Below are 27,798 nucleotides of genomic sequence, written 5' to 3'. Positions count from 1 at the left end.
ATAGCGAAAGGCATTCAGCTTTAATGCACTTTGCTAATCACCCTAATATGAACAAATTCTACATACTTAAGTAAAAACCATTTTCCTCCTTATTTCTGATTCACACTTGCCGTGGAAGCTTATTAAGGTGAGCATTAAATAGTTCTGATAAAATACGGAAACCAGGCTCTCTGGAGTGGAAGATTCGGAGGATAGCTACAACTTGTCTAAGACCATCTGCTTTGAGCAATAAGAATCTCAATTAAAACGAGAAACATTACCCTAAACCCATGCCTTTGGAGTCCTAATTCTTATTGTAATCAAATGTATCATTGTAGGATAGGCTATTATGTATTACATTATGTGTAGGTGTATTGGAAACATTTCACAGAGGCCAAATGACCTCCAAATCAGGAAGTATGTTATCATGTCTTATAAATTCTCAGCGTTTTTGAAGAGAAGAGGAAGAAGGGTCAATTATAAACTTTAGCTATCATGTAGAATTATTTGGGGGAACTAATAGAAAACAAGATTCGTCAGGATTTTTGTCTCCTGAGCTCTACACTAAGAGGTGATATGTGAGTTCTAGCTTCTTTCAAGGGACAAGTGCAGATCACACTCAGGAGCTGGACAGTTTCCTGGATTGAGGACAGCAAGCCTGCCAAAGATAACCTCCCTCAACTGGGATAACCTCCCTCTTATTGGGAAGATCAATGTTGACCAAAAAAAAAAAAAAAAAAAAAAATTCCATCAAGGAAAAATGTTTAAAGGTAACCAAAGTGATACATCTGTATATTTCATGCCAACATAGAATCCTAAAACGTGGGTTTCTTCATCTAGTTACCTGTCCAGAAAACATGCAAGGCAAACATAACCCAAAGACAATATATCCTACCCATTTGGTTGAATTTCTCCTTCATATTAGGTGGTGGTGTGACATGTAATGGAATCTGGAAGCAGACAGTTATTGATCTGTATTCCTACAGACATCCACACCATGGCCTAGACTTGTCTGGGGGGTAAAATAATCTTTTAAAATTCCCCCATCAGTAAATAAAGTTTCTAATAGGGTTGTAGTGTAGGAAAGGATCAGGTGACTTCTGAAATGGCTTTGGAAGAAAAGGTGACCTCTAGCTTTTTCCCAGATCGTAACACTAGATTTGTGGAGAGGTGTATAGGATTAAGATTTCTCATTGTGATAGAGAATGCTAAAAAATAAAAAAAAAGTTGGATACCTTTAGGATTTGATTAACTTTCTCAGTGCAATTCTGGAAGATGTCACAAAGTTTACACAAAGTTTAAAATTACATAAAAAATGAATGGTTCCTTAATTAGATCAGATTTTTGCTAACTGGAAATGATACAATAATTCTAGATCCTAGAGAAGTATGAATAGATATCACTGACTTACACAATACTGTGATACACTTTAAAGCCTATATTATTTAGATTTGTACATAGCCAACTTTCCAGAGAATTCTTTGGGATTTCCTGGAAATACAGAGGGAAGTACTTTGGAGATGTATACACATGTTTCTAGTGTTGTGGGATGGGGGTAAAAGTATCAGGTGACAGCCATCCAATTAAAGAAAATATTGCCCAATACTGATTGTATATAGTAATATACAATTGTATGTTATTCAATTGCAAATTCTTAACTCAAGTTTCTGACTGGTGAACTGATTGCCAATTCCAGTGATTTCTATATAAACCTATATTTAACGTGTTATCAGTTCATTACAGCTCTTGTAAAAGTCACTCCATCCTAAAAATCAGGTTTAAAATATGATTTAAAACTCATACATTAAGGCTTGACTTCAAGTGTTGGGCTCTGAGGAAATGACTGGACCATTAGGGTTCTAGTATTATCCATGAATTAATGTGTAAATCAGTTTATAATAAGATGATATAGGAGGTGTGGAAACTTTGAGTTGGACAGTAGTTGGAGGACTTAAGTCACTGGGTGCTATTTTGTTGTTGTTCTTAGTTTTTATACTTTCTCAAACAAAAAATTAACTCGTATAATTATCAGGTAGAATTGTTACAGCAGGATAATTAATTACATGGTTTTTCTAAGCACTTTTACATTTCATAAGTTCAAAGTAATAATTCATGGCATAGATCAATATGGTTTAAGGAGTTACTGCAGAATTGTTTACATGTCTTTCCATTGATACTAGTACCTGACTAAATATTCCTTATCTATTTTCTAGCTCCACAAGTTCATTATAAATTTAAAGCAATAGTATTTTTTAATCTCTAAAATAGTTACTCTATTTTTAGTTGGATATTTTCTTCATTTACATTTCAAATGTTATCCCCTTTTTGGATTTTCTCCCCGGCAACCCTCTATCCTATCCCCCCTCCTCTGGATTCTATGAGGGTGTTCCCCCAACCACCCACCCACTCCTACCTCCCCACCCTGGCATTTTCCTACACTGAAGCATCTAGCCTTCACATAACCAGGGCCTCTCCCTTGTGGCCCAACAAGACCATCCTCTGCTTCATATGCAGCTGAAGCCATGGGTCCCTCCATGTGAACTATTTGGTTGGTGGTTTAGTCCCTGGGAGCTCTGGGTGGTCTGGTTCATTGGTATTGTTGTTCTTCCTATGGGTTGTGAACCCCTTCAACTCCTTCAGTCCTTTCTCTAACTCCTCCATTGGGGACGCTCTGCTTAGGCCAATGGTTGGCTGAGAGCATATTTAGGACCTGTTCTCATTCACTATGCTTCTTTTCTACCATAAACTTCCACTACATCCATTCTGCCATGATGGTCTGCTTTAAAACACATAATCCCAGAAGCAAGAGGCCCTAGTGAGCTCAATATGAGAATTCTGAAACTGGAAGTCCAAGTAGATCTTTCCTCTTGTAAGCTAGTTTTCCAGTTACTTCTCTAAGCAACAAATTGTGTCTGATACAGGGCACCTGCAGCAAAGTTTATAAACATGTTTATGCTTTTCTAGATTTGGCACAAAAAATACATGAGAAAACTAAAATTTCTCTGAATTATTTTCATTCACATTCAAAAATGTTGAACTGTGTTTATTGGGAAATAAAATATGCTAACCAATTTTGGAAAACAAAGTTAGATTTAAATGAAGAAGGTAGCATACAGGTTGCAGGATGCCAAAACCAAGTAATTTGAGTAAGTGTCTCAGAGGATATTGGCAAAAAGATTGGCTTAATTCCTTTTATGAACAGTTTATCATTGGGATAAATATCAAAATTAGATTCCAAAATGATTAGATTATTTTATGAGCTCCAAAAGCACTTACAGGTAACCAGCTCAGGTAATAACTGTTTTTTTTTTTTTTAATCAAAGCTCATGATGCAGGAAGAAAACTGATATGTCAGAGGTCAGAATGACACTTTACAGGCTTGAGAAATTCCTGTGTCTGAAAGAGGCCAATGCATGTACCACTAGAGATAGAACTTGAGTCAAAGGATTTATCACCCAATGAGGAACAGTTCTTATGTAACTAATTAATCATTGGGGACCAATAGAATGTTCCCTCTGGCATTAGATAATTTCTTAATGTAATAGTTTTCAGAAGAATCTGGTGGATATTAATTGATACGTTATAGTCAAGCATCCCAATACTGAATGAGGGAATGCATTCTCATTACTATTTCATGTATGTGTGGACACTTGTTATGTAACTCATTTTTTTCCCTCCAATTTTTATTAGGTATTTTCTTCATTTACATTTCAAATGCTATCCAGAAAGTCCCCCATTACCCACCCCCTGGCTCTCCTACCCACCCACTCCCACTTCTTGGCCTTGGTGTTCCCCTGTACTGGAGCATATAGTTTGCAAGACCAAGGGGCCTCTCTTCCCAATGATGGCTGACTAGGCCATCTTCTGATATATATGCAGCTAGAGACACAAGCTCTGGCTGTACTGCTTAGTTCATATTGTTGTTTCACCTATAGGGTTGCAGACCCCTTTAGCTCCTTGGGTACTTTACTTTCTCTAGCTCCTCCATTGGGGGGCCTGTGTTCCATCTAATAGCTGACTATGAGCATCCACTTTTGTGTTTGCCAGGCACCATAGCCTCAGAAAAGACAGCTATATCAGGGTCCTTTCAGCAAAATCTTGCTGGTGTGTGAAATGGTGTCTGCATTTGGAGGCTGATTATGGGATGGATCCCTGGATATGGCAGTCTTTAGATGGTCCATCCTTTCATCACAGCTCCAAACTTTGTCTCTATAACTCCTTCCATGGGTGTTTTCTTCCCAATTCTAAGAAGGGGTGAAGTGTCCACACTTTGGTCTTCATTCTTCTTTAAGCCATAAATTATATTAAGCAGTAAGACAATTTGAAGGTTAATTTATTTTCTTGAAAAGCTCACATGCTATGCTTCATTTCAAATCCCAGAACAACAAAATTTGACTTTATTTAGAAACAGGTTTTTACGTGTATAATTTGTTACATTAGTTAATTTTTGAAGTCATACTGAAGTACAGTGAGACCTGTGTCTTTATAAGAAGAAAAAATTGTACACACACAAAGATATACAGGGGGATAGATAAGATGGAGAGAGGAGTGAGGGAAAGATAAGGAGAGTGGGGGATGAAAAAATTTTACACCTAAAGGCCATTAAAGAGTTTCATGGAATCATTAGAACCTGAGGAAAGGTAAACACGGAACCAACTATGCTAACACATAGGTCCCTGTCTCCTGGCCTGCAGAATGGTAAAACAATAAATTCCCATGGCTTCTGCTATTCAGTGTGTGACGCTTTATTACAGCCTCACTAAAGATCAACTAGAATGCTCCCCATTACATAGGTTATCACACTTGATTTTCAGGCATGATATTTCACATATCTGACAAACACAAAGGTGGCAGTGACCTCTTCACTAGGGGCAATAGGACACTGCTATCCATGGCTTTAGTGGCCCCAATATCACTGCAATCGTCACTGGTCGCTTAGAATGAACTTCAGTGGAAGACAGTTATAGAAAATCAATTTGTTATGGTTCAGAGTTGCTAAAATACTTTACTCATCCTGACTCACACGTATGCACACACACACACACACACACAGACACACACACATATGGTTTAAGGTACTCAAAGTATGTGATCAAAATTAAATAGAATTATTTAACTTGGGATTGGGAATCTTGCTTAAATATATATAGGTACTTAAAACAATAGCAAAATGATTTGATATGGCAGCTTTACTAATTCAAACTCACAAAACAAGGGATTAGATACTCTCATGGTATTAGAAGGAACACACTTGCCAGATGAACGATTAGCATATCTAAGTGAGAGCACATCCCAGAATGCTCAGACTTCATATTCACAGACCACCTATATTCTCTCGATTTAAGTGAAGACTCTCACAAAATATATTAGCATGAGGTATAGGTTTGCTTCTATTCTTGCTCACTAAACATCTAATTTGATGAGCCTATTTATAAAATATTATAGTAATTTACATCCTTCTCCATTCTGTAAAGGCTTAATTCTTGATGGCCTATGTGAAGGACATTTGCAGATCTTTGTCCTATAATGTCTTTTCCTTTAGCATCCTTTTTTTTTTGTATTATTTATTTTACATCCAAACTGCATCCCTCTCCTCCCAGTCCTTCTTCCCCACCTTGCCCTGCCCCATCTACTCCTCCTCCATTTCTCTTCAGAAAAAGGCAGGCCTGGCCAGGCACCTCTTTCTCTCCTAATGTTAGACAAGGCAACCCAGTATTGGAAAAGGGTCCCAAAGCCAATCAACAGAGTCAGAGACAGCTCCTGCTTCTGCTGTTATGAGTCCTATAATAAAGCTACACCCTGTAACATATGTGCAGAGGGCCTAAGTTAGTGGCACTGCAGGCTTCTTGGATAGCAGTTAAGTATCTGTGAACCACTATAGGCTCAAGTTAGTTAGTTGATTTTGTGTATTTTCTTTTTTGTTTGTTTGTTTTGTTTTTTTGTTTGTTTGTTTTTTAAGACAAGGTTTCTCTGTGTAGCCCTGGCTGTCCTGGAACTCACTCTGTAGACCAGGCTGTCCTCGAACTCAGAAATCTGCCAGCCTCTGCCTCCCAAGTGCTGGGATTAAAGGTGTGTGCCACCACTGCTTGGCTTTGTGTGTTTTCTAGTAGTGTCTTCGACCCCTTTGAACTCCTCTGTCTCCTATAATCCTTCCTCTCCTTCTTCTGCAAGATTCCCCAATTCCACCTAATGTTTGGATGTGTTCTTTTCATCTTTTTTTGCTAAGTGAAACCTCTCTGATGACAACTGAGCTAGATACCAATCTATGACTATAGCAGAATATCATTCCATTGATTTTTTTTTCTCTATTTGTGTTTGGTTCTATCATGTGTCTCTGAGCTATCCAGCTTCTGGTTCTTGGCTCTTCTGGCAGTGTCAGGGGTAAGCTCCCTCTCATGACATGGGTCTCAGGCTTGTCCCCAGCATATCTTGTAAGCAGGACAAATTGTAGGTCAACAGTTTTGTATCTGGATTGGTGTCTCAATCCCTCTACTGGATATCTTGCCTGGTTATAGGAGTTGGTTAGTTCAGGCTCTATGTCCCCCATTGCTAGAAGTCTTATCTGGGGTCACCCTCATCAATCTAGGTTTCTAAGTTTCTAGTTCATCTCAGAGATGCCCCCTCCATATGGGTTGGCATCTTGATAGATTCCACCACCAGGAAATCAGAGTAAGAGTACAAAAGTTATCAAACACTCTGTATTTCACCAGAGTTTATCCCCATCCTCCTAAAGCATCCTTCTAATGGTATCTGTGTGTGTCCATAACCATAGCAACCACTAAAAACCTATTCAGACACACTCATAGCTACCACTTGGCTCTGAGGTGACCCATCTCTACCCTTTTCAAACGATAGTGAAGTAGTATTTGCTTTTTATCACGATGGCCCCTGATAATTCTGCTTGTATCTCTATAGTCTTTTAACTCTTACCAGTTAACCATTATGCATTCTGGGAATATATTAATTGGCAAATATTGTGCTTGGTAAATATCATTTGTGATTCCCTAATGAGGCAAGCATTGGTGTAGCAATAAAAATTATTTTAATTATCTAGTTTTTAAAGTCAGGTTGCATCTGATACTGCTGTGAAATGTGTTCTTTTTTTAACCAGCAGTGTTAATTAAGAGCATGAGGGATCTGAAGGACAGGTAACATTTCTCAAGAACAGATGGATGCAGGGTAATAGTATAATAAATATTATGTTTCATAGCCAAATCAGTAAACTTGTACAAAGTTTCTGTATTTGTACAAAAAAAATTCTATCAATATACTTGAGCAAGTGCATTGGTAAAAATAACATAAATAAATGTGACAAAATAAATTACATTGGAATGATAACAGGGAATGACATATATCTTGAGATTTTCATTTTTTCCAATTTTTATTAGGTATTTTCTTCATTTACATTTTAAATGCTATCCCAAAAGTCCCCCATACCCTCCCCGGCACAGATCTCCTACCCACCCACTCCCACTTCTTGGCCCTGGTGTTCCCCTGTACTGGGACATATAAAGTTTGCAAGACCAGTGGCCTCTCTTCCCAATGATGGCCAACAAGGCCATCTTCTGCTACATATGCAGCTAGAGACATGAGCTCTGGGGATACTGGTTAGTTCATATTGTTGTTCTGCCTATAGGAATGCAGACCCCTTTAGCTCCTTGGGTACTTTCTCTAGCTCCTCCATTGGGGACCCTGTGTTCCATCCAATAGCTGACTGTGAGCATCCACTTCTGTGTTTGCCAGGCACTGGCAAAGCCTCACCAGAGACTTTTAAACTCAGGAAAACATCTATGCTAATTTGAATACAATTGTCACTTTTAGGCTCACACCTTTTGAACACTGAGCATCCAGTCAGTGGCACTGTTTGGGGGAGGGATGTAGGGTTGTGGTCTTGTTGGACTTGTGTCACAGGAAATGGGCTGTGAGTATCTAAAGACTGGGGCAGTTTCCAATTGTCTCTTTTGTGTGTATATGTTCTGGTCTTAAGCTCTCCAGTAGCTGCTCTAGGCCCCATGCTTGCCTGATGCCTGTTGTTTTAACACCTCCATAGGAAAGTATCTAGTAAGACAAATTTTAGTTAATTGATTCCCTTTTAATTCCCTTTACTCCTAAGGAGATGCAGGTTGATAGCGATCCATTGTATGAGTTCAAAAGTCTTGCTGAAGTCAAGAATAACTCCTGAAGAGGCAGTACAAATGGTTTAGCTAGAACACAACATTGGATAAAATCCTGCTCTTTCTTTCTCTACATTTCATTTTCCTTTAAGGAGAGGAAAATACGAAAAAGGAGAAACTTTCAGAGTAGTAAGCCAAATTAATGACCGCTGGTTATTATTTGATGGCCCTGGCCTTTGCCATAAACCCAAGACATCCACTGAGAAGCAAGGCTTCACCACTAATACTTAGCTCCCTTTCTACTTTCTGAGGTCTCAGCATAACCCTTTTGAAATACAGTCTGTGCACGAAATAAAATAATGATCAAGTTTGAGGCCAAAGCCTCAGTTCATGGTCGCTCAGAAGAAAGGTGTGCAAAGGCGTTGGTCACTGTTCCTTGTAAGTGAGAAATCCTCATGTTTCATTCCTTATTGTTTCATTCCTCACTGTAACAAACTTGTCAGCTTTAGCCAGCCTCTGTTTTTATGTCTCAGTGAAGAGGTGATTCAAAGAAATCTCTGAAACCTGTGATAAAAGGCTACTAAAAAAATGGAATCTATCATCAAATAACATGCATTTTCGTCTAGAAAGTGGGAATGAAAATGAACTGTTATTTGCAGTACATTTTTAATAGTGTTTTGAGTAGCTTTGCTATTTCTCCTATGGGAATATGAGAGTCAGACATGTTCTAAAAGAACAATCTTCCATTTATGTAATAGGTGTCTGCAAATTGAATTTGAATGGGACCACATGAGAGCAAATTCAGGCAGTGTTATCAAGGGTTTTTTTTTTTTTTTTTTTTTCAGAAAGAAACTAAAATCATAGCAACAACAACAACAACAAAAACAGCATCACAGTCAAGCAGTGTTTCTCAAGGGGTCTTTTTTTAAGGAACAAACAAAACAAACAAAAAACATAACAAAAATAAATAAATAATTAATTAAAATTCATAGACATTAGCTCTCAGTATTCCCACTACCAGGAATTACTCACAATGAAAACATTGTTTTCTCTATGTTACAGGTCACAGATCTCAGCCATTAGCCTTTTCTCTATCTTACACAGTGAATGTGGCTGTGTTAGAACAACAGTTTATGATTTTACTGATGTCGAAATTTCTCAGAAGCCGCCCCACACCTCTCCTCTACTTCTCTCTGTCTTTGTCTGTCTGTCTGTCTGCCTCTATTTCTCTCTCTCTCTTGCTCGCTCTTGCTCTCTCCCTTCCTCCCTCTCATACATATACAGGGACAGGGATAAGACACACACATACACATGCACACACACACACACACACACACAGAGAGAGAGAGAGAGAGAGACCTTTACCAATCACAGTATTCTTATTCTTATTCTTATTCTTATTCTTATTCTTATTCTTATTCTTATTCTTATTCTTATTCTTATTCTTATTCTTATTCTTATTCTTATTCTTCATAGATTATTTTAAGAATATCTCTTTGGTTCGTTTGTTCACTCATTTCTTTTCTTTTACCATTTGAGTATAACATCCAATTGTTTCCCACCCTGGCAAGAGTTCTGCGTCTAAATCCACTAGTCATGTTGTAGGTAATTCTTTTTCTCCTGATTTCAACATTCACCTCGTCTTTAACATTTGGTCTTGAGTCTTGGTGAATATGCCTTCATATGTCTTTGTGTTTCATCCGTTTGGGGTTTCTGTTGTATGAATCCAAATGTCTGTTTTCATTTCTCCAGATTTTGGAAGTTTTGTGATTCTTTATCTCCCCTTTCTTGGTCTATTTGAGACTTAATTGCATGTAATCATTTATTTGATGGTGTACTATAAACACCAGACACATTATTCATTCTCTCTCTCTCTTTCTTTTCCTTCCTTCCTTCCTTTCTTTCTTTCTTTCTTTCTTTCTTTCTTTCTTTCTTTCTTTCTTTCTTTTGTTCTTTTTCTCTTCTTTATCCCCCCCTTCTAGAAAATTTCAAACAACCTGACTTTGAGCTCACTGACTCTTCAAGCTGCTTGAAGTCACTATTGAAATACTCTGACATATTTTTAGGTCAGTCCTTATGTTTGCCTATTCAGAAATTATGTGATTCTTTTGTATAGTTTCTTTTGTTTAATAACTATTTTTATTTAAATAAATTCTTCTCTCAAATAATACATCCCAACCAGTCTCCCCTCCCTCCACTCCTCCTAAAACACCCCACCTCCTCTCTACCCTAGATTCACCCACCTCTCTTCCTCTTCAGAGAAGCAAGTTCTCCAACAGATGACTGCCAAACCTTTACCTAGTTTCTCATCTGCTATGTTTATTGATTATTGTCTTTACTTATAGATAACCCTATTAAAATGGCAATATTTATGCTTATTTCACTTTATAATAATTGACATGTAGTAAAAATATGCCTTTTGATTTTGAACTTTGTTCTGTTCCTGGATTAGTTTTCTATGTGGAATGGTCTTTTGTGACACTGTAGTGGCTGAATCCACAGCTTCCAAACATCAGGAAAACCAAATGGCTAAATAAGAAATATTCTACAGTACCCTGTATTCCAAAGCTATCATGTGTGGTAGGCTAGGTATATTAAATATGTTTTCATAATATATTTTTATTAGGATGGTATTAATGAATATTTTCTATTGTCTTAGTTAGGGTTTTACTGCTGTGAACAGACACCATGACCAAGGCAAGTCTTATAAAAAACAACATTTAATTGGGGCTGGCTTACAGGTTTAGAGGTTCAGTCCATTATCATCAAGGTGGGAGCATGGCAGTATCCAGGCAGGCATGGCACAGGCAGAGCTGAGAGTTCTATGTGTCCATCCAAAGCTGCTAGTGGAAGACTGACTTCCAGGCAAGTAGGGTGAGGATCTTAAGCCCACACCCACAGTGACACACCTACTCCAACCAGGTCACACCTATTTGAACAAGGCCACTCCTCCAAATGGTGCCATTCCCTGGCCCAAGAATAGACAAACTATCACAACTATATACATAAATGAGTTCTGCTATGATATAGCTTATATGCTGTTTATTCAAGACTCATTTCTTATTTTTATATTCTACTTAGTTGCTAGGAGCTCTCATCCAGTCTTAGTTCTATTCGTTTTCAACCATAGTAGTTATTCAGTCACTGTTTCTTTGAGGAAATAAATACAAGAAATTCTTACTAAGCTACTTTCCCAGTCTTCTAGGTAGCTCCAAGAATATGCAGGAAACTGTTGTGGATAAGATATAGTAGCCTGAAACCTACCTAGAGTAACTCCATGAAAACTAAAATATTCAATCACAAATCTAGGCACTCAGACTAATTAAAATTTTAATACATATTCATGCTGATTAGTTCACTTTCTTTTTTTTTTTTAAGTTTTATTTTTTTTTATTTTTTTATTTTTATTTTTTTTTTATATTTTTATTACATACTTTCCTCAATTACATTTCCAATACTATCCCAAAAGTCCCCCATAGCGCCCCCCACTTCCCTACCCACCCATTCCCATTCTTTTGGCCCTGGCATTCCCCTATATTGGGGCATATAAAGTTTGCAAGTCCAATGGGCCTCTCTTTCCATTGATGGCCGACTAGGCCATCTTTCGATACATATGCAGCTAGAGACAAGAGCTCCAGGGTTCTGGTTAGTACATCCTGTTGTTCCAACAATAGGGTTGCAGATCCCTTTAGCTCCTTGGGTACTTTCTCTAGCTTCTCCATTGGGAGCCCTGTGATACATCCAATAGCTGACTGTGAACATCCACTCCTGTGTTTGCTAGGCCCCGGCATCGTCTCACAAGAGACAGCTATATTTGGGTCCTTTCAGCAAAATCTTGCTAGTGTATGCAATGGTGTCAGCGTTTAGAAGCTGATTATGGGACGGATCCCTGGATACAGCAGTCTCTAAATGGCCCATCCTTTCATCACAGCTACGAACTTTGTCTCTGTAACTCCTTCCCTGGGTGTTTTGTTCCCAATTCTAAGAAGGTGCACAGTGTCCACACTTTGGTCTTCATTCTTCTTGAGTTTCATGCGTTTAGCAAATTGTATCTCATATCTTGGGTATCCTAAGTTTTGGGCTAATATCCACTTATCAATGAATACATATTGTGTGAGTTCTTTTGTGATTGTGTTACTTCACTCAAGATGATGCCCTCCAGGTCCATCCATTTGGCTAGGAATTTCATAAATTCATTCTTTTTAATAGCTGAGTAGTACTCCATTGTGTAAATGTACCATAATTTCTGTATCCATTCCTCTGTTGAGGGACATCTGGGTTCTTTCCAGCTTCTGGCTATTATAAATAGGGCTGCTATGAACATAGTGGAGCATGTGTCCTTTTTACCGGTTGGGACATCTTCTGGATATATGCCCAGGAGAGGTATTGCTGGATCCTCCGGTAGTACTATGTCCAATTTTCTGAGGAACCGCCAGACTGATTTCCAGAGTGGTTTTACAAGCTTGCAATCCCACCAACAATGGAGGAGTGTTCCTCTTTCTCCACATCCTCGCCAGCATCTGCTGTCACCTGAATTTTTGATCTTAGCCATTCTGACTGGTGTGAGGTGGAATCTCAGGGTTGTTTTGATTTGCATTTCCCTGATGATTAAGGATGTTGAACATTTTTTCAGGTGCTTCTCTGCCATTCGGTATTCCTCAGGTGAGAATTCTTTGTTCAGTTCTGAACCCCATTTTTTAATGGGGTTATTTGACTTTCTGGAGTCCACCTTCTTGAGTTCTTTATATATATTGGATATTAGTCCCTTATCTGATTTCACTTTCATAGTGCTCATCTACAACACAAGGTCAGAGGAAATAGCCAAATGGATTGGCTTTTAGTAGGCTTATCAAACATTTCAACAACAATAAACAGCATACCAGAACCATTATTTCACTCTCTTTTCCAACTACTTTCCCATATTCAAAGATACTACTTTCCTACAATTCAGCCTTACCCTCAAATCAATTCTCTCCCCACCTAGAAATATCCTCAGGCTCATGTCAGAATATCTCACCTTTTTCATCTGTTTTGCATGTAAGAGCTACTAGAATTACCAGACCCATCCCTCTATTGCCTCCACTTGACTTGAAATTAAGAAAATGTATTCCTCAGTATTTCAATTCCAACATTTGCTGTGCATCATGCCAAGTACCCAGAGCCACCACTGTTCACCAGGCTGCTGTGAAAGGCGCTGGGATCCATCTAGGCAAGGCAGCAAGACTCAATCTAAAGAGATGGAAGATGAACCCTCTGAAAGCAGACAATCAACTGACCAGGGAGAGCATATCATTTGGGAAACTGTGATAAAATCTAAAGTTGGACTCTTTCATAGCCTGACCATGGTATTGGGCATTGAAACAATCCCATTGGCCATTCTTTGACATCTAAACAAAACTTCATAAAAGGTAAAGCAATCCCACAATTTTACACCCTCCCCCCACCAAAGAATCTCAATTAATTTTGATTTTTATGAATAAAATCAGTATTACTGTGATCACTAGAGGTTTTTGAGAATATTGAAATATATACACAAAATTTAATGTTAAAAAAAAACCTATTCTCCATAGGAAAGAATGGATTTTTTATTTGTTGGTGGTTATCCATTACAGATAGTTTATGGGTTGTGGGACATGTGTCTATGTCACTTCTTGGGGCTGGAACACTGTTTGGCACAGGCCCATCCAGGCCCTGTGCAAGCTGCCCCCATCTCTTGTGTTCATATGAGCAAGGGTTCTGCTGGTTTTGAGAGCTTTGTGTCCTGGACCTACACCACTATTGAGGAGAGGTGCATGCCCAGCAATAGATTGCCAACAAAAAACTAATCAAACACATCTTTGAAGGTTCTTTGTTTCATAATCATGTGTCAGGGCATTTTTTAGTATTTACCTTGAAAACCTTTGCATATTTATTATGATCTCTCATTTTCAGTTTTTATGGGATTCCTGAGGGTGTGAGCTTGGCTGCCCCTGTGTTTATTTGTGCATCTTGTGTTTTTTTCTTTGTTTTTCTTTTTGTTAATGTTTTTTCTTTTTCTTGTTGATTTTGTTCTATTCTGGCCTCTTTGTTTCTGTTTTATTTTATTTTTTTATTATTATTCCTTAGATGCCTCTTTGTTTTGTTTTCCAAGGAGAGAGAGTAAGGGTGTGGTTCATTACAGGAAGGAGAGATAGGGCTGGACTATGAGCAGTAGAGAAGGAAAACCGTAATGAGAATATATTACATGAAAAAATATTTTTCAATAAAAGAAAAATTTTGTAATATAAAAAAGAAATATTGTCATTTACAATGATATATGAAACATTTATATACATATGACCCTATGCCCCATCTACAGTGGCATGTAGCTGCTCAGACAAAGGGAAGGCGTCCACTGTACTTTTTGCCATCTTGATCCTCAACTTACCTTTCTTGTTCTATTTGACTGAAAAAGGGGGCTTTAGAAGAATCTCATAATTAATATATTAAAACAAACAAACAAACAACAAAACAGTTCTGAAACCTTACCCTAGCTGGGTCTATATGTATTTTTTAATAGAGGGACTGATATACTCATATCATATGTATTACCCTGGGTATTACTAGGTAAATGTTGTGATACCAGGAAAAGACAGACTATCTTCATATCTTTGAGTATTCAACTGTTAATCATATGAAATTTGACAAGATTTCCATGACTATACAAATCTTATGTTCTGCTCCTGCACTTAAATAAAAACTTAAATTTTGTCTGTGCTTCAAGCTTAGTGTCTGGTTGTCATAACTATAACAAGGACACCTTACTGTTTAGCCAATGAAAGACTCTGTGCATTTTACCTGTTACTTTAATATCTGTAATGCATGATCATCTGGGTTCTTTCTCAGGATTTTCTGGTTTTATGGAAGGAAATGAGAACCTTAAAAAATATCATTATATAACAGGTTTGATTCAGGATTGCCAGCTACTTCTAATCTATAGGATTGTGAGCCTTAAGGACATGAAACAACCACTAAAGAAAAGTACCTTGAGTGACTAAATCTTACTACACAGCCTCTTCCTGGGGTGGGCTATAAATGTCAATCCTTGTGAAACATCACAGTAACTTTCCTGGGATAGGAGACTATCCCTAGCTAACCATACAAAAGAGACCTCTCCCACCTCTGAAGACTTACTCAATCAGAAGAAAATGTTTTCTCTTCCTTCTATATAACCAATGCTCATTTCTTCCTTTACAGAAAAACTCTGGCAGCTTGGCTACACTAGGAAAAAATGGGCATCTTTCAAGGGAAGAAACAGCTCCAAGGATGAAAGATCCTGTAAGCAGCCTGAAGATGACAAATGAATTGAAAACTGGTTTGCTTTCAAACAACACAGACTTTCCCTGAGAGTCATTTATTTTCAGTACATTAAAAATTAAATGTTGCTAGAGTTCTGTCCTCTCACTGTCAATCCAGGGATGCGAGTAGCCAGCAACCACTAGGATAATAGTGTAAAAAGACAAAGGAAAGGTGTATATTCTGAATTTCCCAGATATCACCTCTTATCTCCATCTTTCACAATTTATTATTAAAGTCCTGCTAGTCAAAATTGGTTTCTTTCTGCCTCTGTATTTTTATATCCCAAACCCCTTTCAAAACCCTTCTCAAATATTAGCTTCTCTGTGATTCCCGGGAGTAGAAGTCATCTCTATTATCACCAATACCCTCTCACATTTTTTCTGTTGGCTCTTATGGCATTTATTACTCTCACTCCTAAACTTCAATAACAGATCCATGTACTTTTTTCTCCTGCTCGGGCTGTGCTCTTTGCCAGCGAGTGTTACATACAGCTCAAGGGTGGCCTAATGGGAATACATGACTGGCTCTCCTGCAGCTTTGGACAAGCCACTCAAATTCTCTTAAGGTCAGTTTTTCAGAAAAGTAGAGATAAATATCAAAGAAAGGTTGGACATGTTTAAGAAAACTTTTAATATCAAGAACAGAATGCAAATAACCATAATGAAACATAAAATTGATAACCGTATGAAAGTCACAATGCGAAAAACTTAAGAGTGTCAATAAAATATTTTATGATGTTTAGGTAGGGTCCTCATAGGGCGTGCTTCCTATATAACTTGTTTCAAAAGTCTAAAGGATTATTTCAGAATAACAACAAAAATTAAAACTTAACATACAAACTATTTTTTCATAGGGCTTTTTAAAATCCAAATGTTTGTTTATTGCTTTATTTTTAATATGTTTTAAGGAAGTTGGTTAGATGGTAAGAACTAATATTCAGAAAGTTTAAGAACCTTGTCCAAGAACAAACCCTAGCTCAGTTCTCATAGGAATGGGCTGGGAAGTGAATCCCACCAATCCCTGCCTTTGTTCTTAACCAATCATATGTTGCAAATACAAAACTCATGCTAAACCCTGAGTGTGCTGCTCTGCTTGGGACTGATTATTTGAAGGCATGCTTTCTCTTTATGTCACCTCATTAGTAATGATGCTGGTAGCAATAGTCCTATCTATTTGTTATGCAGGACATGCCAGAAATAAATTCCATTTCAATGCTCCAAATATCTGTCTCAAACATCATCAACTACAACTCTCCTATTTGGTTACTGATCCTGACAACATGAATAATCTTCCATCATTTTACAGAAGAACTTGACATTAGAAATTGCTGAAATGTAGTCACTAAACCGTATTCATTCTTTTATTTCATGGGTTTAATGATTTACTTTCTTTATTCTACTTAATGATTTACCTCTCATAATAATACCACACTAATACTTCTATCCCATTGTTACTATACATGCTAGTGATTACATGTCTGTGACGAAAGGGAGATGGCATTTTCTTTTCTGGAGCACTTTTTATTCCCGATCCCCTTTACTTCACCCTATCCTCTCTTCCCTTCTTTGCTTAGTCTTTGTTTCTTTGGAAAATTGACCAAAGTTCAAAAGCAAATACCCTGCATCATATGTTAGAATCAGAATCATCAAGAGGCTTCAAAAGAGCCTTACAATTACTGTGGATTTTGATTTGTACTTATATAGCTTTTATTTTATTTCTATATCTTCAAAAGTATAAAAATATTCAAAGAGCAATGCTATAAGTATACAATAATCAAAACATGACTATTCATGCTTACCTGGGCATGAAAACTGCCTTTTAATCAAATTTTACATGGAACACATACCTAGAATTCAATCCACCCAGACAAAAATATTATCCATTCATGTATCTCTTGGTAACAGTTATTTAAAAGTGTTTGGTAGAATCTTGTTATATTGTAAAATCCAAGCATCCTTGACAAAGCTTTAAAATGTAAAACAACTTATCATAATATGTACCAACAAAATTCATGACCATGATTGAACTAAGCACATTTCCTTTTGATCCATAACCTTCTGATCATGTAAAATCATGCTTTACCAACATTGAGTAGGTCAGTTGATGACACATTTCACAGCACACTTAAAAAGGGCAAAGCTTTTCTGGTTTCTCCACAAAAAGTCATTTAGCACATTGTAAAGTCACTTGGTTATCAATTTTACCTCAAATCCATGGTTAATCTGTGAAACTGAGTTCATTACTTTACAGTTTAACTCATCTGTGACTATCCAGGATTAAGATTTACAGGATGTCCCACTTCTATAGATTCTTCAAAAGTATTTAAAGTTATCTGATACCTCTCATTAGTATCTCTCTCAGTCTATCATGTAGAATTTTCTACTGTGTTGTCTGCTACTAAGCCTTTCTCACCTATTTCCTAGATACCTGCACAGGCAGACATATATATTCACATAGGCCTATAAGAGACAGAACTATTCTGAGACTGTTGCTTATTACAAGCAGTAGGAATTGTTTAAGTAACCTAAACCTTAATGACTTTAAAGAAACACTTATTAATGTTGATGGGTAAGTGGGGGAATTGAATGATTGATTTGAAATATTGACCAGCTACATTTATATTATTCTCTCAGTTTTGTGTTAGGTACTTTGTTGTGGCTGGGCTCACTGATATCTGGGGGGTGAGAATATATGTGGCTAATCGAGTATGTTGGGAGATGTAGTTGTGATCCATATATCTCATTGTTTGGCAGAAAATTTGGAGAAAATGCTACACAGCAAGTCAAAATAACAGGAGTGCTGAATTCAAAATATAAATGCCTGTTCTATATCTTTGCAAACATCTGTTTATAAAGAAGCCCACAAATAGCATTTTGATTGATTTGTAAATACTTCTTAACCATATATGTAGAAATATTCTTTTTTTTATCACAATTTTTTTATTATGTATTTTCCTCAATTACATTTCCAATGCTATCCCAAAAGTCCCCCATACTCCCCCCCTCCACTTCCCTACCCACCCATTCCCATTCTTTTGGCCCTGGCATTCCCCTGTATTGGGGCATATAAAGTTTGCAAGTCCAATGGGCCTCTCTTTCCAGTGATGGCCGACTAGGCCATCTTTCGATATATATGCAGCTAGAGACAAGAGCTCCGGGGTACTGGTTAGTTCATAATGTTGTTCCAACTATAGGGTTGCAGATCCCTTTAGTTCCTTGGGTACTTTCTCTAGCTTCTCGATTGGGAGCCCTGTGATACATCCAATAGCTGACTGTGAGCATCCACTCCTGTGTTTGCTAGGCCCCTGCATAGTCTCACAAGAGACAGCTATCTTTGGGTCCTTTCAGCAAAATCTTGCTAGTGTATGCAATGGTGTCCGCGTTTAGAAGCTGATTATGGGATGGATCCCTGGATACGGCAGTCTCTAGATGGTCCATCCTTTCATCACAGCTCCAAGCTTTGTCTCTGTAACTCCTTCCATGGGTGTTTTGTTCCCAATTCTAAGAAGGGGCACAGTGTCCACATTTTGGTCTTCATTCTTCTTGAGTTTCATGCGTTTAGCAAATTGTATCTTATATCTTGGATATCCTAAGTTGAAATTCCTAGCCAAATGGATGGACCTGGAGGGCATCATCTTGAGTGAGGTAACACAATCACAAAGGAACTCACACAATATGTATTCACTGATAAATGGATAGTAGAAATATTCTTGATCTTGTCAATACTGTGACATGATTTGATTGATATGGTATATCAAAAGGCCTCATTATTCTTGATTATTCTCTTGGAATCTTACATTGTCAGGTTAAGAAAACTTTCTGCTGAAAGGACCCTGATATAGCTGTCTCTTGTGAGGCTATGCCGGGGCCTGGCAAACACTGAAGTGGATGCTCACAGTCAGCTATTGGATGGAACACAGGGCCCCCAATGGAGGAGCTAGGGAAAGTACCCAAGGAGCTGAAGGTGTCTGCAACCCTATAGGTGTACCAACAATATGAACCAACCAGTACCCCGGAGCTCGTGTCTCTAGCTGCATATGTAGCAAAAGATGGCCTAGTTGGCCATCATTGGGAAGAGAGTCCCCTTGTCTTGCAAACTTTATATACCTTAGTACAGGGGAATCCCAGGGTCAAGAGTGGGAGTGGGTGGGGAGGGTATGGGGAACTTTTGGGCTAGCATTTGAAATGTAAATGAAGAAAATACCTAAAAAAAAAAAGAAAAAGAAAAATTTCTGTACAGCCTACTCTAGGATAAACTCTCAAGACATTGGTTGAGAACTCTTAAACATCTAAGCTTCCAAATCAAATGAGTTCCTCTCCATAAAATACTTTGAACCAGACCAGTATATAACCACTGAATAAACCATCTGAATGAAATCAACTTCCTGTCTTATAGAACTATGAATTAATCCAAGTCACTAGTTTTTGAAATGGTTTCTTGTCTGTCAAATACAACAATTGTCTCTTGACAATTGACATACTTATTAACCAGTATGCTTGGAATACCCCACTGATGGAATCATACTTCTTGGGTGTTTCTAAGATAAGCAAGTGAGGGTAAATGCACCAAAATTGTAAGAAGGGATTATTAAAACCAAACACAGAATCAGTTTACTGGGATGAATTTAATGAAAAAGAAACTAATAATATGACACTAGAGTTAAACAGAGTTTATTATATTTTAAGTAAACATCAGGTTATCTCATTTTATAATCTGATCTCAATCAAGTATCTGAACTCAATGTTATATTGCTGATACTAGGACTCTAGCCTCATTCCAAATCCTGTTTTTTCTGAAATTATGTGCTCTTATTCCCTCAGAACTATCCTTTGTGAATTCCAAGGAAATTAATGCATCTATTTCCTGTTCTTTGCTTTGTTTTCTCTCAGTAAGAAATTAGATATATTTTCCCAGAATCTATGGCCAATATCCTACAGTCATTCTGAGATCATTAGAGTTCTTTCTTCCTGAACTTTCAGGAGTTATCCAAAACAATCACTCTTCAAATCATTCTTCATATTGAATAAAAGACATGGACATTTCAACTTAAATTCTATTTCTAATCATTTTTGTTTCCCTCTACCCCAATAAATCCAAGAACAAAGTATTTATTCATCTTTGTGTTTCCTTTCTTTGTAGTACATTGACACCAGTTCAGTAACACACACACAGAGAGAGAGAGAGAGAGAGAGAGAGAGAGAGAGAGAGAGAGAGAGAGAGAGAGAAGTTTTAAAAATATTTTAAAATGTATAACTTATTATGTGAAAAGTACATTTTATATTGGTACCAATTAGAGATATATTTTGAGATGTATTTTTTCTTTGATATTATTTTTATACTGACTGAGGGATGAGCAGATTAATCACTAGTTACTCTAATTATATATAGATAGCTATAATTATCATCAGATTTATCTTACATGTAGCCCAGTGATCTCTGAGTTAATGCCTCAAAAATATCATTGTTGACATTTTTTACAATTGATTTGTGAGAAAATGAGCAAATATAGTCCTGAATTAAAATGTAAAAATCATCCATATGCAGCTCTGTTGGTGAGTCTTCATGAGTACAGTCTCTGACATGTCTAGAAGACTCAATGTTACAGCAAACTCCATGATCCAATGGCTCTTATAATCTTTCTCACTATCTTCTTCAATTATTCCTGAGCTTTATGTACATGAGTTATGTTGTAGATGTATCTGTTAGACACACATACACATACACACACACACACACACATACACACCAGATTAATGAAAATTAATGAAAAGAGTGCTATGACTCTGAAAAGAACAAAGGGAGAGATTTATGGGAAGGTTTAGAGAGAAAAAAGGGAAAATGGAAATGATGTAATTATTATAATCTCAAAAATAAAAATATTTGACAGGAATAAAGAAGAGAATTATATTAAAATATATAGAAGTCAAAGGTTGTATCCCTCATTCTACTGTTCATCATAATTCATACTTCCTTTGCAGTAGAAAGAAATAGAAAAAGATGAAAGCTGGGTAGTGGTGGCACATGACTTTAATCCCAGCACTTGGGAGGCAGAGGCAGGCAGATTTCTGAGTTCAAGGCCAGCCTGGTCTATGGACTGAGATCATGGACAGCGACAGCTATACAGAGAAACCATGTCTCTTGCAAAGACCAAAGTGTGGACACTTTGCCCCTTCTTAGAATTGAAAACAATCACCCATGGAAGGAGTTACATAGACAAAGTTTGGAGCTGAGACAAAAGGATGGGCCATCAAGAGACTGCCATATCCAGGGATCCATCCCATAATTAGACTCCAAACAATGACACCATTGCATACACTAGCAAGCATTTGCTGAAAGGACCCTAATATAGCTGCCTCTTGTGAGACTAGGCGGGGGCCTAGCAAACACAGAAGTGGATGCTCACAGTCAGCTATTGGATGGATCAGAGGGCCCCCAATGGAGGAGCTAGAGAAAGTATCCAAGGAGCTAAAGAGATCTGCAACCCTGTAGGTGCAACAACATTATGAACTAACCAGTACCCCGGAGCTCTTGACTCTAGCTGCATATGTATCAAAAGATGGCCTAGTCGACCATCACTGGAAAGAGAGGCCCATTGGACATGCAAACTTTATATGCCCCAGTACAGGGGAACACCAGGGCCAAAAAGTGGGAATGGGTAGGTAGGGGAGTGGGGGGGGAGGGTAAGGAGGACTTTTGGGATAGCATTGGAAATGTAATTGAGGAAAATACGTAATAAAAGAAATATAAAAAAAGAAAAAAACAAAAAAGAAAGAGAAAGGAAAAAGAAGAAGAAAGATAAAGATAGTAGTCTAGGGTTGTTTCAAAATAAGTTTGTTACTATGTTGTCATTAATAGCTAATTTTATGTCAAACAGGTCCTGGGCTACTCAAACATTTAGCTAATGTGTGTGTGTGTGTGTGTGTGTGTGTAGGTGGGTGTAAGAGGTTTTATCTCTTAGGAGTAAAAGCAAGACAAAATTCAATCACCATCCTAGATGCTGTTTATCTAGTCAATTAGAGGCATGAATGAAATAAACAGGGTGAGTGAGGGAATATTTTCTATTAACCATAATAAAAATAGGTTAAATGCAGATACCCCCTACATTATAGAATGATCTAGCTGGAATTCAGACATTCCCTTAGTTCACATCATTAATCCCTAACAATAAAAGTAAAATTAGTTTGGAGAGGGAAGCAGCCATGTTTGAAGTAAGGTCTAATTGAGGGGCAGAAAAAGTGATGAGTCAGAGAAAGATTTGACAAAATGAGTCAGAGATAAAATACTGCCAACTTTCATGAGAACAAACCTGAAAAAGAGGTAACTTAAGAAGCAGCACAGAGGTGAGGAGGAGATAGAGACAGAGATAGAGAAGGGAGGCAGTTTTACTGGAATAGTTATATGGTTAAGTCACAAGCTAGACACAGATGAAGACAGGATGAGCCAGATCAGAAGGAGCCAGAAGTTTAGAACAGATTGACAGAATTAGTTTGATGCCAAGCAGAAAAATTCAGGGAGAAGCTGAAAGAAGCCAGTTTGAATCATTCAGCTTAGAGAAGAGTTTGAGCCAGAAAAAAAAAAAAAAAAATGAGCTGACCCAGGCAGCCAGAGTTCAGAGAGGACTAAAAAGGGTGAGCTTATTCTGCAGGATACTTCTAAGAGGCCAATTATATAAGATGACTATAAGTTACTTTTACAGCACCTGATGAACTGAGCCCAGATATGTTCTTTATTCTGAACTCAAATAGAGACTTGAGCTTTAAGATCTTCCGTAAGAGGGGATGGGACAGGGGGTTTTCAGAGGGGAAACCAGGAAAGGAGATAACATTTAAATTGTAAATAAATAAAATATCCAATTAAAAAAATCAATATTCAAACCAGCCCCCAGATCTTCTTTTCTAGGTCTGGACTTTCTAAACCAATCCTTATAGTAAACACACTCATAAACATGTTCTATAAATTCTGTTTCTTTGTGGAATCATCATAAACCACACCAAGTCTTTGCTCACAGTGATGTAAAAGGAACTACTGAGCAAGTCAAGCATGCTATGATGATCTCTGCTGCCAAAAAAGATTAAAAGTGGCCACCCTTTAACATTAAAATTTAACTTTTAGGTTTTTTTGAAGCACAACTCTTATGAAAAAATACATAAAACATTTAGAAAATGTGTAAAAGAAACAAGGTTGTTACTTTAGAAGACTAAAAATGTAATTTACAACATTTTCTCATGTGCTTTAGAAAGGCTTGAACAAATGATTAAAATTAATATGCATCCTTAAGTTCAGATGATTGCCATAGTACTAAGCAAAGACTTTTTTTAATCATTTGTGAGTGTTCATTTAGTATTGATAAAATGGGCTGTAACAATCCCCATGTGATATCAAAACAATTGTTTGCTTCCTTTTTATTATAAGAAGGAATAAAAATTAGAAAAACTAAGGAACTGGAACTGATAACTTCTCTATTATCTTATCTTTTTCCAACTAATACAACTTGTGAAAATAATGTATGTAATTTATTATGCATATATACATTTCTATTAAAAAAAAAAAACAGCCACAAAAACAACAAACCAAGCAAGCTTCAGAAGGAGGGAAGCGGTCAATAGTCTCACCCAACTCTATTTCCTATGAACCCAAACAATAGCCAGAGTGTCACAATAACCCTAGGGATGTCACAATAACCCTAGGGATGCCCTACTGGCACTTGTACCTTGACAGTAAACAATAGCTTCCTAATTGGACTTAAAACCTATTCAACAAGAGGAAAATCATGCCAAGTACAGGAAACACAGAAAACAATACAGTGCTAGTGAAGTCATATATCTTGAAGAACCTACAACCACCACTTTAATAAATAAGTATCATCCCTAACTACATTCTACATATCTGTCCTTGTAGACACTGATAAGTATAGTCTTTACCCTTTATTGATGAGACTTCTCTTTGTACAGATGGAGACCACTACATAGAAGCACACCAATCAAAATGAAAAGTTTAGAGTCTGGAATCAATGGATCCATTTCCAAAACATCCCCAGGATGAAGGCTCAGGGAATACTGTGGAAGATGGGAAGGAAGAATGGTGAAAGCCAGAGGAGCAAGCTCTTATGCTTTGATTTTGTGCCTCCTAAGAATCTCAGAATCTCTACTCATGAAGTCTGACAAAAATAATTGTGAGCTGCACAAGGACAATAATAATGTATATTTCCATGTGGCCTAAAATCTACACAAAGAACTATATCCCAAATCCAGCAATATACAACACAGTTGGCTATACAGATTTTAACAAATGCACAGTAGCATCATTATAGCCTCTTACAAAGTTGGTTTGCTACTCTAACAATTGCCTTGGCATTGCATCCATTACCAGGGTTGCTCAACAAGATTACACTGCCATTGGCCAGTAAAGAGTGCAGAGATAAGCCACTCCTTAGATGGTTTCAGGGTACAGCATCGGTTTGATTGTACATGAGCAACTACTTATTATAGTGGAAGCCTATTCATGTCCTATTGTGAGTGAATAGCACAATACCCTCTATTGGAGAGTGAGTACTCATACCACCAGGAACTCTTCAGGAAAAAATACAGAAAAAAAAGGACACTTGAAAAATGCCCACACATCAGTAGGCCAGCTGCAGGCTATTCACATTACTTCAGAATACGGACTTCTGAGAATACTCAGGAACATAGTGTGCCATGCTTATTCTGAGAAATGCAGTGTGCAGGTAGGCTGACTGCCAGATCGTGCCTGCATTTTCTTCTATCCCAGCTGTTCCATCTAAGTATCGTTTTCTTCCCACCACCTTGGCAATCAGGATGTGGATGTTGTGGTTCATGTCATTTAGTTATCCTTTTCCGAGAATGTTATGTATTTGTAATGATACAGTTTTTCAGAATAGTTTTGTTAACTTACAGAAAACTATTTCAATTCTTGCTTACCTTCTCATAGATTGATTGCTTATTTATTTAGCAATAAATATCATGGTGTAGTCTGGATATGCCATACTTCTCTCTCTCTCTCTCTCTCTCTCTCTCTCTCTCTCTCTCTCTCTCTCTCTCTCTCTCTCTCTCTCTCTCTCTCTTTCTCTCTCTCTCTCACACACACACACACACACACAAACACACAGATACACACTCAGAGAATGCATTCTATCCTCTCACCAATGGATTTCTTTGATGAAATGTTAACTCCTATTGCCTCAGAATGTCATACTTGAAGATGAAACTTTTAAATAAATAGGTTAAAATGACATAATAAGAATGGAATCTGTTTCTACATAAATGATGGTTAAAGAAATTAGAACACATACATGAACAAAATCCAGATGCTTCAAGGACAGATAAAGAAAGAGAAAACTGATTAACACACCAGCTAATCAGAGAGGCTGAGTGATTTCTAAATCCTAAGATATTAGCATAAGACAGAAGCTGGTGATCCCTGTGGTTGAACTAGGGAAAAGCTGGAAGAAGCTAGGAGGAGAGCAACCTTATAGGAAAGCCAGCAGTCTCAACTAACCTAGACCCCCAAGATGTCTCAGACACTGAGCCACCAACCAGATAACATACACCAACTGATATGAGGCCCCCAACACATGTACAGCAGAGGACTGTCATGTCTGGACTTAGAGAAGATGCACCTAACCCTCAAGAGACTTGAAGCCCCAGGGTGTGGGAAGGTCTGGTGGGGTGGGGGTAGTGGGGTGTTGACATCCTCCTAGAGACTGGGGAGGGGCAGGAGGTATGGGATGTGCAACAGTCAGAGGGGGGAATAAAGTCTGGACTGTAAAAAAGATTGAAGAATAAATAAAAAGAAAAATCAAAAACCCAAGGAAACAATAAAAGATAAAATATGTAAAGAAAAATATTTCCTGTTTTCTACAGCTGAAGTGTGAGCACCTGTAAAAGAGTGCACAGAAGATAGTCCAGATTAGTGATTTACTTTATCTTCATAAACCTTTTTTTGTATCAGGGAAACCAAATGTTATTGTTGTTGAATCCTAAGACATAATGAATTTGGGACTAAACTCAAGGTCACAGAGGTTCCAGAAATAGAAATTATTACCACAGACAATTGACTTGTTGCATAATAGCAAAAAGATTTTAGATTAGTAACCACCCAAACTCTATTATAAGAACTCTTTGGGGGAAAACTGAGAAAAACATTGATCAGTGAACACAGTATGCAGGTATAGGCTTGGAATTTCTGTTTGGTGCCTTGCATTTCATCTTGTATAAATACTAGAACAATTTCACTTGGTTAAGATTATGTTAGACATTGTTCAATATGCAAAACGACAAAGAAAAATAATTGTTGACAATACAAAAGGAGAAAATACAATAGCTACCACCCAATAAAAGTGCAATCAAGAGAGCCAAAGAGAACTGTGGAAATGGTTTCAGGGGAAAAGGGTTGTCATGAGAGCATAAGGAGTTGAGGTGAAATCCCCGGAAACTTTATAAAAGCAAGATGTGGTTGTAGATATCACTGTAATCCTATACCAAGATAAGAGACTGAGGCAGGCAAATTCCTGTAAGTTCATGTCAAGCTAGCTTGGGTTTTGCAGTGGCAATCAACAAAAGACTGGTTAAAACATGATGTGAGGCAATTACTAACAACCAAGTTTCTTCTGACTTCTACACATGAATGTTAGAACATTCACTATGATTCACACATAACACAACACAATACACATGTGTAGTATATGTAAACATATACACAGAAAAATAACAAGGGAAAAGAATAGAAAACTAAAAATGGTAAGCAATTTTTTTGTCCATTATTAATATTAATTCATTTAAAGTAGGAAAAGCTTTAATGATCAAATTATTACACCTAGAATAAAGCTATTGATTAAAACAAATGCTTATGGCTTAAAGGTTACTAAGAATGTGATGTGATAAGGGTCAGACACAAGGCATTGATTTATAACACTTGCAACTCAGTTTATGCTCCATCTCTTAATGTGCAGTCTGATAGAAACCCTGATTGGAAAAAGGAACATAGACGCAGAGAGGGTGACTATCTTAATATATATTATTAGACTAACACAAATTGATTATACACTAGCTCATTGCCACAAAGAAAAATCTATAGCTACTAATGGGTTTGCTCTCAGGGTTGAAAGTCACAGAATGTATTATATTTCTGTCCTTTAATATTAATTAATTTATCTTTAGTGACCACTTGGGGAAATAAAAAACCACAGAGACTGAAGAGGGTCTCATAAATTTCAACTATTGTGTATTTAAAAGAAATAAAGAAGAGTTTTATGTCAAGGGTATGTTTTTCCATATGACATCTTCAGAAACATCTAAGAAATATACTCCAGTCTATTTTTATTATCTCTACAAATTATCTATGACCTTGAGTTGATTTTTAAGGAAAATCT

General features: G+C 37.3%; 1 long non-coding RNA gene across 1 annotated transcript in view; it reads left to right on the top strand.

The window, feature by feature from the left end:
* Positions 1-25,443, top strand: part of LOC110295082 (uncharacterized) — a 98,640-nt gene extending 73,197 nt beyond the window's left edge. The window contains exons 2-3 of the long non-coding RNA XR_002378004.3: positions 15,309-15,389; positions 24,362-25,443. This is a non-coding gene — a long non-coding RNA (uncharacterized LOC110295082). The remainder of the gene's footprint in view (positions 1-15,308; positions 15,390-24,361) is intronic.
* The last annotated feature ends 2,355 nt before the right edge of the window (positions 25,444-27,798 follow it).

Source organism: Mus caroli, unplaced genomic scaffold (genome assembly GCF_978045245.1).
Source record: "Mus caroli unplaced genomic scaffold, Mus_caroli_1 scaffold_4, whole genome shotgun sequence".
Classification (NCBI taxonomy): Eukaryota; Metazoa; Chordata; class Mammalia; order Rodentia; family Muridae; genus Mus; species Mus caroli.
Note: the sequence above shows the minus strand (reverse complement) of the source record. Positions and strands in the feature narration are given on the sequence as shown.